Below are 13,486 nucleotides of genomic sequence, written 5' to 3' on the forward strand. Positions count from 1 at the left end.
CTCATGAAGGCAGGTCCTGGGCTGAGCACTCTACATGTCCTTCTTCCTTTATTCTCAGCGTGAGGTCTATCCTGCTACCCCTGTACCCATTTTACGGAGGAGCTAATGGGGGCTTGGCGCAGTGGAGTCACCCGGAAAGCTTCACACCGTGAGTTGCAGAAGGGGCAAAGCCGGAGCCTGGGTCTCTTGGACTCCAGAGGTGATGCTTATGATGTCCTAAAAACCATGGGTATAGTGGGTGCCTGGGCTGGGACAGCGGTGGTGTGCTGGTCTCTGGGTAGCCCCCAGGCTCTCAGGAGAAGAGAAGCCCTGATCTGTAGCGTTTGTCGATTTCCAGGCTGTCAGTACTGCCATGACGGTCAGGGTCAAGCTGCGAAAGGGAATTCATGGGGACAGAAGTGGTCAGGATGGGGTTTGTGACTGGATGGAGGGGAGTGGAATAGGCTCCAGATCCTGCGGCTACAAACATGAGGGTCCAGGGGATTCAGGAGGACCCCTTGGAATCCTAGCCCGTACCTCCCTTTTCCTTGTAAATGGTACCTGAGTTCCTGCAAAGACAGGGCCTGTCGCTGTCCCCCCACCCCCCCAACCTGGTGCCTCTGCCCTCATGGTGCCCCCATTTGGGAGCACTGGTCTCAGAGGCAGTCACCATCACCCCCACCTAGAGGGGCTCTCTCCAAGGTCAGGAAAGGGCAGGTGGCCCTAGGAGGTGGGGCCTTGTCACAGTGGAGAGCCTAGTGTGGCTGGTCATGCCCCCCCCCACACACCTGGGTGGAGTCACAGCCCTTCTTTTCAGGAGCCGTGATCTTGGGTGTGACTTCCGCCCTCTGGGGGCCTCAGTTTCTCCCTCTGGCAAACGCAGAGGTGGGAAGATGAGCCCTGAGGTCCCCTGGGCTTGGCCCTTCCTCCACCAGCTCCTGCCTGCACGCGCTAGCCCGCCTCTCCTCCCTGCTGCATTGCTATTTAAAGTGGCGGTGGTTTGGCTCACTCTTTTTTTAAAAACCATTCCCGTACTCGAGCCGAGTTCCACAAGGCCAGCTGTCACCACTAAAAATGTCTGTCGTGTGACAGTCACCAGTAAGGAGGTGGGAGGAGGCAGGAGGCCCCTGACTGGACCACAGAGTGGCTGGATTAAAAAAAAAACCAAAACATAACAAAAAACAACCCCTCCAAAACAATACTGCAAGAAGAAACAAAAAATGGGAGGGGGTTGCTCTCCCCTCCTTCTCCACTCCTTCTTTGTAGCTCCTTGGGGTTCTGCTAGGGGACCAAGGGCCACAGATGACACATGGCTGTGGCGACCAGGTGTGGGGGGCCCTGGGCAGGTGCGCCCCTCTTTGCCCCTCTCTCTGGCCCCAGCCCTTCGCTGCACTGGGCTTGCTGAGAGCCGTGGGCCCTCGAAGTCCTGCCAGCAGTCCTGTCTGTGTCTCTCCGGCCATCCTCATCCCTCTCACATGTGGGAAACCAGGGACGTGGCCTGTCCGAGGCTGCCCTCCCAGTGAGGGCTGGAAACAGGGCTTCCCCAGGGAGAGAAGGAAACCTTTGAGGAGCCCCTCCTGGTTCAGACTCTTCCATGAGTCACTTTTCAAGTACTTAAATGTTCAAATAAATTTGAAAAGAAGCCTCTAGTCCCCCATTTAACAGATAGGAAAATGGAGGATCACAGGGTGGGAGCACCTGCCTAAGGCAGTGAGGGTTTTGCCCGGGAGGGAGGGGGTGTTGCTGGATGGAGCAAAGACAGGCTGGTGGGACTCCTGGCTCGGGACACTCTTACAGTGTAATTGTGAGCACGTGATTCTCTGGCCTCGACCTCCCCAGCTCTGAAATGGGGACAGGAACGCAGCTCCTTCCTAAAGATGTTGTGAGAACGAAATAAAGCCAGAGATATCAAGAAATGGGTCAGGGGTCTGGGGCAAAGAATGTGCTGGAAAGTCAGAGGCTGGGATAGGATCCAGGGCTGTCAGATTCCAGAGGCTGGGTTCTTTCCACCATGTCTGTGGCCTCTCAGGGCTGCTGGGAGGAGGGCTTGGAGGAGCCCTGGGGTGGGTGGGGATGAAGGGGGTACCCCCTGCTGTCTCCCACCCCCAGCACCTAGGTGTGGCCTGCTTGGACTTTTGGGGGGCTGTGTGCTTCCTGACCACTGGTCCAGAACTGTAGTTTCTCTGGCCCTCAAACTGGGACATTTTATAGCATGGAGGGTGGGGCGGCAGAGACCTTCTGGCAGAGACTTTTTGAAAAGTATAAAGGAGACCGTACAGTGATTGGAGGAAAACTCCAAAGAAGAATTTTGTCTCTGGAATTGTTTCCTCCTTCTCATCAGGGTTTCTCCTGGCTTCATGTCTTCTTCCTGCTCACAGAAATAGACCCAGGTAAGTCATTTACACTTTAGTAATAATTAGAGTAACTACCGTGTATTGAGCATCTACTCTGTGCCTAACACTTCTAAATGTTTTCCTCTTAAAAAGCTTTGCTTGTCCCTCTGGAAGTTATGTGTCCATCTATTAACAGGTCTTTTACTCATTCAACATTTACTGAGCCATGACGGTATGCCAGGTTCAGTCCTGGGAGTAACGTCAGTAGGCCCTGTATAGTGTGTGGTGTGCACAGCTGGGCAGGGGGAGTACCTCTGCGATGATTTTCACTCCTTCCCCAGGATCCATTAAGCACTTCTGACATGGCCCTGGGATGGGACATGACTCTGTGTTCACAGTGGGATGTTCCAATGGGAGGCGCACACAGCAATCAATCAAATATACACTTTGATTTGAAAAATAGGGGCGCCTGGGTGGTTCAGTGGGTGAAGCCTCTACTTTCAGCTCAGGTCATGACCTCAGGGTCCTGGGATCGAGCCCCACATTGGGCTTTCTGCTCAGCGGGGAGCCTGTTTCCTCCTCTCTCTCTGCCTGCCTCTCTGCCTACTTGTGATCTCTCTCTCTGTCAGATAAATAAATAAAATCTTTTTAAAAATCTGGAAAATAAAGCAGGTGAAAGGTGAAGAGTGGTAGAAAAGGGCAGCTTTACTAAGTCTGGTCAGGGAGAACCTCTCTAAGAAGGCTGAGATAAAAAAAATGCATTCATCCATTTATCAGTACTTTTTTTTAGGGTACCTGGGTGGCCCAATCAGTTTCACGTCTGCCTTTGGCTCAGGGGCTGTTCCCAGGGTCCTGGGATTGAGCCCCACATTGGGCTCCCTGCTCTCTCTCCCCTTCCCACCCTACTCAAGCTGTCTCTCTCTCGAAAAAATACATAAAATCTTTTTAAAAAAATACACTTATTTTTGTGACCACGTAGAGCACTCATGTGATTCAACACCCAGAAGATGAAAAGCCCCTTCCTCCACTCTTATCTGCTCGCATCCCCATTCCCCATCATTGTTCTTAGTTTTTGAAGAATCAGAGTTTCTTTAGAAAGATGTAAGCAAATACAAATATTCTAATCAAACACAAAAGTCAGCACACTATAGGTATCAATATTCGGACTGAGACCTGAGTGAGAAGGAGCCAAACCGAGGAGAGTTTCCAGCAGAGGACGGGCAGGTGAGCCAGGGGCCCGGTGGTGGACAGGCTGAGGGCACAGACATGGGCTGGGCTTTGAGCAGCTAGAGCCAGTTGGCCACAGGGAGGAGGAGGGTTACCAGAGAGGAGACCGCTGCGGACTGTCGGCTGGCGTGGGCCCCCGATGGAGTACAGGCTTTACCAGGATCCCTCTGTCAGCTGTGGGGGTGAGGGCAGGGGCAGGCAGGTGGCTGGGAAGTTGAGAATTCATGCACAGGGGCTGTAGTTCAGTGAGGGTGTGGGGCGTGCCAGCACACATGTATTTTCCATTAACAGTCCTGGGAGGCAGGTGCCGTGACTACCTCCCCTGTGTAGTTGAAGGAGCTGTGGAACAGAGAGGTTCATTAGGCTGAGGAAGGTCACACAGGCAGTGAGCTGCAGAGGTGGGGCAGAAGCTCGGGTAGTCTGACTGGGGAGCCTGAGCTTTTAAACCCTGCACCCGCCGGCCTCTCCTAATGGCTACGTGGGGCACCCACCAGCAGAAAGGAAGTTGAAGGGGACCCCTGGGTGGCTTAGTCGGTTAAGTGTCTGACGTTTGATTTTGGCTCAGGTCATGACCTCAGGGTCATGAGGTCCAGCCCTGTGTTGGGCTCCGTGCTCAGTGGGGAGTCTGCTGAGGGTTCTCTTTCCCTCTCCCTCTGCCCCTCCCCCTGCGAAGGGATGGAGGTGGGCTCGCCCTCATGTTTTTCGGGAGCTAGAGCTCCTGGGCTCCCCACCACTGCGGTAACAGGCAGGGACCTCCCCCTGGACCTGCTGTACCAGAGTGAACTGAGCTGATGGTCAAATGCAGATCCCTAGGCCTGGGCCCAGACGGATGGACCCTGGGAACCTGCATTTAAAAAAAAGATTTGATTTATTTATGACAGAGAGACAGCAAGGGAGGGAACACAAGCCCGGGGGGAGCTGGAGAGGGAGAAGGAGGCTCCCCGCTGAGCAGGGAGCCCGATATGGGTCTTGATCCCAGGGTGCTGGGATCACGACCTGAGCCGAAGACAGATGCTTAATGACTGAGCCCTCCGCCGCCAAGGCCCCCGGGGAATCTGCATTTTAAACAGGGCATTCCCTTGTCACCCCACCTCATCCCCTTAGACAACATGCATCTTAAAATCTGGGGTTCCGGGTGGTTGGGGATGGGATCCCACCCACTCACGCAGCTCAGACCTTTCCCCTCTGGGGCCGAAGCCCAGCCCAGCTCTTGCTGGGAAGACCCCCGGTGTCCAGAAGCTGGTTCCTGGTGGCGGCCTCTCTCCTCGCTGAGTCGCCAGCCCCATCGGCCTTGGAGGGCAGCCCCTGCAGAGTCTACCATGAATGATGCTTCTGGTCTCGCCTCTCCCACTGCTCAAGCTCAAAGGTAGGGACCGCCACCCTTACTCAGCTCTGAACCCCACTCCCAGCACAGAGCCTGCCACATTGTAGGGCCCAGTCAGCCCGAGATGAACCCGTGCCTCAGTGGCTTCCTGTGGGTAAAGTCTATTGCCAACTGTCCCCATGAATTGACACCTGTGACACCCCCTCTGTTCCCACCCACAGGCTGCTTTTCCTTTCCAGGAGAAAATGCGAGTGGAAGGCTGTGGGTCTCCCTGCAAGGGCTCAGCTGGCCCGGACCCAGACTCCTGTACTCACATTCCAGTGCTCTTTCCACTTCTCCTGAGGTAATTTTTTGGGGGTTGTGTTTTCCCAGTCTGAACTGGGACCTGTTGGTCTGCTTCCGCAGACCTGGGTTTTCTCATCTTTGAAATGGGGCCGCGAAGTCATCCCGGTGGTGGGTCATGTGGTGTGGGTAAGGCCTTGGCCTCCCAGGGCCAGGCCCTGGGAGAGTTCTCAAGAATTGGTGGGTACTGGTATTCTGGTTGGTAGGGCCGTGGGTTCCTGGGGCCCCTGGGACAGAAGGCCCCTCAGATTCTCTGGAAGCCCCATGGCCCTGGCTAGGTGGCTGGACGTTGGCTCAAGCCCAAGAAATAGTAAAACTGGGGCTCGGACCCAGGCTCGCCTCCCCCCACCCCGTGGGCCTTACTGCACGATGCTAGAATTGATGAAAGGAAGCTTCTATTAGTGTTTCCTACCTGCCCACAGAGTGCCCCTGAGGGGCCTTCTCCTGGTGGGTGGGGACAGATGGCCCTGGGCTGCTCACACTCTCCCCCTGCACTCTGGTGAGGGGCCATGGAGGCACCTGCCTTGTTTGCATCCCAGGGCTATGGGCGGATCTTTTTTTCCACGTCTGGGTGGGTGGACCCTGGGGGTTGCCGAGGAAGGACCTCTCCTTGGGACCCCCAAGGCTGCTTCTGTGTTTGGGGTGGGCGCTGTGTTAAAATGGGTTTAATTGTACCCTCGTCCCTTCTTTAGTCGTGCCTTTATGATGAATTCTTGCCTCTCCACGTTTCTCCAGTGCACTCGTGGGCAGCAGGCGGCAAGCCCCCACAGGCCACAGGGCCAGCCCTGGCCCCCAGTCTGCTTAGGGGGGCTAGGTGGTCTCCAGATGGTGGGCGCACAGGGGACCAGGGCTCTGCAGGGTGGGAGCCCACCCTGCCCTGTGACCCCCGCCTCTCCCAGGGACAAAGAAAGTTTCACAGAAGAAGTGACATTGGGCTCAATCCTTGTGGGAGGAACAGGGTCTGCTTCATGCCCAGTGGAGCGATGAGAAGGTGCCAGGGCCCGGGGGCACTTGGGTAAGTGGAGGAGGAGGAGCTTCTGAAGGAGGTGGGGCCGAAAATAATCTGGGCTGGATGAGCTGAGCTCAGGGATGATTTGTCTGGGGTTCCTAGGGAGCCATTGAAGATACTTGAGGAGGGGAGGGAGCAGGCAGAGCTGGCAGCTGTAACAGAGTGGACTGGAGGCCTGGAGGCCCAGCAGACGTGGCAGAGGCCTGGGGCCACCTGGCTCTGATTCTGCCTTCTGATGGGGGCCCTGGGGCTGCCCGGGCCTGCCCCTGCTCCAGCTGCACAGCCCACCCTCCTCTCCCCAGAACCACAACTTTGGGGCAGGGCAGGGCAGGGCAGGATCAGGGGGTGGCTTGGGAGAGAGGGGGTGGCCGCTGCTGACGACAGGCTCAACCCCTCTCCTCCGGGTGCTCCCCTAAATCTCGAAATAAATTAGGCAGAATCAAAATCAGACTCTCTTCATCAGGAGAAATTACTCATTTCAAATATTTGCAGCCGCTTGAACTGAAATTTAGCGAGATGAGGACTTAGATGAATAATCTGGGGCCTTTTCAAAGACAGTTTTTACTCAGCAGTTTTCCTGATTCCTGAGAAACACCCCCCACCCAAGTCCCCTTCCCGTCAGGAGCCGCCCTCCTGTCTTCTCTTGGGCTCCCTCCCTTCACCCCCAACCCTGGTCTATTTCTCCTCCTTTCGGCTTCTCTCCCCTTGATTTTGTTCGCTAAATCTGCAAGTATTTGCCGAGCGCCTCCTCCTGCCTGGCACCGAGCTTGGCCCGGGGGGGGGGGGCAGCAGCGATGAGATGGGGCCCCCCTGCCCACCTGGAGCGCCTGGGGCTCCTGGGCTCGGGACTTGTCCTGTTCGCCCCCTTATTTGCCCTGAGTGGCACTCCTTAATATTTGCAAAAATTTCCTTTCCACACTTTTTTTTTTTTTTTTAAAAGAAACCTTATATAACCAGCTCTCTGGAGGCCTTTTGGAAGCTGGGAGAAAATCTGGAGAATTCCACCCCCTCCCCTGACCCCCTTCCTCCTCCGCATGGGCCTGTAGCTTTCCGGATGGGTGGTGTTTGACGAAAGCCAGGCCTGAGCTCGACCACCCTCAAGAACGGGAGCCCCGCAGGAAGTGGACGGGCTGGCTGGGGTGCCCCAGGGGAGGGGTGTGAGGAGAAAGCAGGTTACAAGGGCTTTCCTGCCCTGCTGTTCTTTGAAAGAAGCTTCCAGACTGGATGTGGAGGCCAGCCATACTTCCGGGCTCCTAGGGTCCTGGCTGTCCGGTCTGCTCCGCCAGGTGGTGGGGTGGGGAGAGGGTGTGCTGGTCCTGTCTTCCCTGTTCAGATGAGCAGTGTGTGCACACCGGAGGGCGAGAGGGAGGAGGGAGGGGGCAGATGGAGAGGAAGAGTGAGGATGGGGATGGGGATGTGGGAGGACAGAGGAGGTGGGGGTTCTGGCAGGGAGTATAGGGTGGGGCAGAGGCTTTATAAACCCCTCTTAGGAGCAGGCATGAGGCCTGTGTGAGTTGGTGCCTGTGGGGAAACTGGGGGGGAGGGGGTCTAGAGTCCGATGCCCATGGGCATTTGTGCCCCTGTGGCCCTACAGATCATGCCCCTGCACAGTGTCACCCACTTTGTGTCCCTCTCTCTGCCAGGAGGAACTGCTTTCAGTTCCTGGAATGAGTCAGGCTCATGATGGCCCCAGGGCCTTAGCACATGCTGTTTCCTCTCCCAGAATACTCTTCCTTGACCTGGTTGCCTTGCTGGGGTTCTGGGTCTTTAGGCCTCAGCTTGGTTTTCATGGTGGCCCCAAGAAGCTTGTGCTGTTCGATGGGCAGCTGGACAAGCCAGGGCTGGGAGTAGACTAGGGGTGGGCACTGTGTGGAGGGTGCGGAAGGCAGGTAGGCAGGGCATCACTGCGTGCTTGTGTGTGTGTGGAGAGCACCCAGGCCCGAGGTCCAAGGAGCAGACATTTAGAAGGGACTGCCTGACAGGCACAGGCCAAATTTTTAGGGAGGTTATGGTCTTTCTCTCTCTCTCTCTCTCTCTCTCTCTCTCACACACACACACACACACACACACACACGGAGATGTCAGTCGAGTTGGGACACAGAGTGTTGCCATCAGCACCCAGAAGCTCCCCGTGTATCCCTTACTGCTTATGCCCACCTTTCTCCCTCTTACTGGTGACCCCCATCTTAACTCTTGAAGAAATCGCTTCCCTGCCTTTCTTTAGAGCTTGATGTATATTTAAATACCCAGCTTTAGGGGCATCTGGGTGGCTCAGTGGGTTAAAGCCTCTGCCTTCAGCTCAGATCATGATCCCACGGTCCTGGGATTGAGGCCCACGTCAGGCTCCCTGCTCCGCGGGGAGTCTGTTTCTCCCTCTGCCTCTTTTCCCGCTTGTGCTTACTCTCTCTCAAATAAATAAATAAATAAAATCTGTAAAAAAAAAAAAATGAAATCTGTAAAAAAGATAAATACATACCTGGGTTTAGGTTTGCCTTTTGTGATGAGGAAGTAGGGAGCTCTCTACTTCCTCATCAGCGCAATGGGTCCAGCAAGGGCCACCACCTCAGGAGAAACAAGTGAACCAGGCTTGGCGGATCCTGACGGTTGGTGTGTTAAATTCTAGGAGCAAATCTCATGGTGCTGACGGAGGGAGCCTTGTTACTTCAACACACCTCCCTGTTGCACGGAACCCACGGGACGGATCAGCGATCCAGCCGGGCAAGTCTCCTGCCCTCAAGGAGCCCATGAACTTGGTCCTCCTTCTCCTCCCTCCATGCCACGAATATTCGCTGAGCACCTACTGGACGCTGGGTGCTGTGCCGGGTGCTGGGGAACAGCAGTGAGGTTGACGGGCCCAGCAAGAGGGAGACAGACCCCGCCCGAGCACACCATTCCCCAAATAAGTAACGGAAACTGAGCTGTCCCAAGCCAGGAAGGTGCAGGCGGTTGGGACGCGTGTCCGTTGGGGACCTGGTTTCTTCTGCAGTGGTGGCGAGAAAGGTCTGCTTGGAGCAAGTCTTAAATGATTGGGTGCTAGCTGTTGCTGTTCGAATCCCCTCTTTTCCAGGGATTTGGAGATCGGGTGTCTCTCCTCCTCCCTCTTGCTGCCTCCAGGGCGAAACCTGGGGCGAGGCCCAGACTGACGGCTTTGCCTGTAGAGGCTCTGGGGAACTTTCTGAAGTCAGTGGTCCAGCTGTGGGTCGAACTTGAAATGCCATGTGAATTTTTGGGTCCTTTTGATCTGAAATCAGGGGTTTCCCACCCATGAAGGAGAGGAAATGGGGAGGAGGCAGAGGCTTAAAACAAAGAAAAATGCCTTTTAGTGTGAAGTCTCTGATAAGGGCAGGGTTCATGGAGAGGAGCTCAGGTAGCCGCAGTGGGAGGGTCCCCAGTCCCCAGCATGGGGCGTGGCATGAAGCTTGGCTGCATTCCTGTCTGTGAAATGAAAGGTTGGGCCATGATCCCTTCAGTTGGGCTCCACTGCCTTCTCCTGCTGAGGCTGGCACAGGCGGGAGCCACGCACACAGGTCTCGGCCGTCACATGTGTAGCAGGCTACATTTTGGCCTAAGGCACTGGGGAGCCACGGATGAATCTTAAGGGAGGGCATGGCATAAGGACATCATGGGATTAGGGTTGCCGCATAAAATAGAGCACACCCAGTTTAATTTAAATTTCAGATAAACAGTGAATACTTTTTTCCTATAAGTATGTCCCAAACATTGCATGGGTCATGCTTGCCCTAAACATTTTGTTTGTTTATCTGACATTCGGTTGTAACTAGGCATCCTGTGTGTTTATTTGCTAAATCTGGCAACCCCAAGAGGGAACAACCTTTTCCCAGCCTTCTCTTGACCTCTTGTAGTCCAGGGTGTGAGACTGAAACAGCAAATGGGAGGAAGCCACAGGCTGGCCGAGGGGTTCCAGCATGTCCTGGGGGCTGCCTTGCCCCTGGCCTTGGCCTCAGGACTTTTTCCTGAAACTAAAGGCAGACTGGAAGGCCCACAGAGGTGAGAGCATCACTGGTGGGGGGACTGGGGTCCAGGGTAGGAGCCCACCTGGGTCTGTCTGACTCCAATCCCAGGGCACTCTGCCCCTCCCAGCCCAGAGGCTCTCCCCTCTGGCCTCTGACTCCTGACCCCTCCATGGCCTGACTTGGCCCCTGCTTTCCCTCTCAGCCTACCTGCCCTGGGCCTGGGGCTTTCTCTCCCCACATCCTGGGTCTTATTGCAAGCAGGGCCCGAGGGGTACCCCTCATTTGCCAAGTGTCAAACGGGAGGGCCAGCACCGGCTGCTCCACTGTCCCCAAGCCCGAAGACACTCTGTCAAAGGCTGTTTCCCCATTTAGCCTGTCACAAGGGGCCATCAGGCTCCCACTCTTTCTGAGGAGTGATGTCATAGCTCATGTTTGCCGAGCACTTAACACCGTCAGGCCTGGGCTTTGCCGTGTCACTGCACTGAAGTCCCAAAACTGACCCTGTGAGGGAGGCCTGCCCGGACTCCCATTTCACAGAGGTGGAAACTGAGGCTTGGAAAGCCCCGTCACCTGTGCAGCCTCAGCCAGTGGAAGAAGGTCAGTGAGTCCTTTGGGTCTCAGTTTAAATGTCATCCTTGGGGAGGTCCTCTCTTACGCCCCAGGCTGGCTCCCCCTGTTGCAGGAATTTTCAGCGTCTGATATTTCTTCCTTTGTCACAGTTAATCGAGTAGTTAGTAGTTAGTAAATTGTGGGCACCCGCCGATGTCTGTCCCTTGCTAGTTGTGACCTCTTGTCTTATTCCCAGCTGTCACACCAGGACCAGTCAGTCCTGGGCCTGGGGCAGGAGCTCTCAGAGCTGGAGACAGTAGGGCCCGACTTGAGAGGTGCCGTGGCCTCTGTGAATTGTGGCCTCCTGTTTGCCGAAATGGGAATTTACTCACATTCCTGGTCTGGCTTCTAGAAGCAAAGTCTGCTCCTTGTTTGGAGCTCCTTATTAGGCAGGACCTTGTATCCTTTAGAAATGCCTTTAGTGGCGGCTATCAGAAAACCTAACCCCCAGAGGCTTAAGTTAGAATTTACCTAAATTAGAGTTTACCTAAAAAGAAGACCAGGAATGGTGTTTGCAAGTTTATTTAGCCACAGGGTCAGGCTCCAGACCCTGAGTTGCCTCTCTGATTCTCTTCATGGTGACAAGATGGCTGCCACAGCCCCAGGCTCTACATCCCACATCTCCAAGTGGGAAGGGAGAGGGTGTGTATGTGATGGGAGGCACAGGGAGGGTGGTGAGAGAGTGCTCTCTTCACCCTTTTTATCAGGGAGGAAGGCCTAGAGGCACCTGCAGATTTTGCCTTGTTTACCATTTGTCAGAACATGGTCCCATGGCCTCTTCTGACTGTAAGAGATGCTAGGAAAATCAGCACATGACTTTTTAGCCTCTATGATGGGAGGCAGGCAGGGGAGGAAAGGGTTTGGAAGTGGCTGGGAACGAGAGGACCTTCAGTGTCTGCTAGTGTCCCTTTCTCCAGCATGTGACCCCATCGCTTTCAGGCCAGCCCCAAATATTATTGTCTCTGTGAAGCCAGCTTCCACTGGCAAGCTGGTCATCCCTTCCTCTGGCCGGGGGGGGGGACATCCTGTGACAGGAATCCCTTCCTTTCAACATATATATTCCTGAAGAAAACTCACAGGGAGTGAGCGTGTGAATGTCTCACAGACTTGAACGTCATACTGGGACTGGCTCCTCCCCAAAGTGGGAAAACATAAAATCCCCCTGTCTTTTTAGGTACTGTTGTCAAAGTGCCACGTCCACGTCCAGGATTTTGCGTGTGTTTCAGTTTTGTCATTTTGCTTCACGTTTCCACCCTGGTTGTCTGGAATTCCTCTGGAGCATGTCCAGGGGAGCGTTGGGATCTGCGGCTCTTTGGTGGGTCTCGTGATGTCTGCCCTCGGTCACGTTACCCTGACGACACCCAGCCCTCCTCCCTTTTGGCTCATGGTTCTCCCCTTGCATTTTCCAGGTCGTTTTTATAAAATAAGAGAAAATGCAATAACATGTTTTGGTAGTTCCCAGTCATAACCATTGCAGTCAAAGATGGTGACAAAGAACCAGGGACACAGGGGACATGCGTTCGCGGGTCACGTGCGGGGAGAGGGGGTGGGGGGGCACACTTTGCTTGTGTTACCGCTTAACTAACTTAATTAACCCGGCCCCAGCTCCCAGCGAAGAGATTGAAGGGATGGAGACTCTGGGAGGTTGAGCTGCATGCCCAAGGCCAACAGGGCTGGGACACAGCCTCAGAATTCACGTTGCTCCCTGTGGCAGAGATGATCGGGCTCACTGAACGTTCTACCTGTGCCCTCACACCTGTGTCCTGGCTCATGGGTGGAGAGGAGAAGTGACCTGTGTCCCTTCTGGGCTGGAGCTGCGACTTCCCTGTTGTCTCTTCCTCTATGTTGGAGACCCTGGAAAGTCGCCTTTTCCAGAGGGGGAGCTTCCAGATGGGGGAGCCCCTCCTGGCCTGGGTTCCTGCGTGATTGTGTGGGGCAGAGTGGGAGCCGAGCCATGGTCAGCAGTGTCGGAGGGAGAGGAACTTCCGTCCTACTGCTGCTCATGCTACATGGGAAGATGGGTGAGTGCTGGCCCCCATCCCTGGCCCCCAGGAGGTGGGGGAGCCCCAGGGAGAGCTTGGTCCTGCTGCCTGGACCTGTCTGAGCTGGGCTGAGCCACACAGCTGCACAGGGTAATCTCGATGTGACCTCTGGGCCGTGCCAGGGCCTTCAGAGCTGGGCTGGCATGGGACAGCACAGCTGGGGTCCCCCTGAGCTCATGGCTTTGGGGCCGGGCACTTCACAAAAGCCCCAGCTGCCGCTGGCAGGGGAGAGGGACATCTGTGCCTGGCTAGCCCAGGGGCTCCCGCCAACACCAGGAGCCAGGCCTCGCCCCCAGGCCAATGAAGGCCTGGCTGGTCTGCTGGAAGCCTGTGGTTTGGGGCCTCCCCCTCCCTTTTCTCCCACCACCTGAGGTCATCCTCTGTCTTCGGACTGTGTTGGGACTTCCCTGCGTTGTCCGCCTGGTGAGCACTCGTGTCTCCTTCCCCGCTCCCGGGCTCGGGGGTGCCCTTCTTTCTTCCCTCACTGTGCCCACTCACTTCTGCTCCTTTGTCATCACCCACCCCCCACACCGGGCTTCACACCCCCCAGTCGACTTGCCTGTCTGTCGGCTTTGAGAGACGGTGGCCCTTGCAGGCAGGGGCTGTGCCATTTCTGAGCTCAGTCTTGGTTCTGCGCGGGACGGGGG

The 13,486-nt window shown here is 55.6% G+C and overlaps 1 long non-coding RNA gene across 1 annotated transcript; it reads left to right on the forward strand.

Annotated features, from left to right (window-relative positions):
- The first annotated feature begins 2,330 nt into the window (after positions 1-2,330).
- On the forward strand, positions 2,331-10,206 carry LOC125083565 (uncharacterized). The gene is made up of 3 exons (XR_007122305.1): positions 2,331-2,369; positions 5,085-5,206; positions 8,838-10,206. It is a non-coding gene; the product is annotated as an uncharacterized LOC125083565 (long non-coding RNA).
- Positions 10,207-13,486: the final 3,280 nt, after the last annotated feature.

The sequence above is a fragment of the Lutra lutra genome, chromosome 13 (assembly GCF_902655055.1).
Source record: "Lutra lutra chromosome 13, mLutLut1.2, whole genome shotgun sequence".
Classification (NCBI taxonomy): Eukaryota; Metazoa; Chordata; class Mammalia; order Carnivora; family Mustelidae; genus Lutra; species Lutra lutra.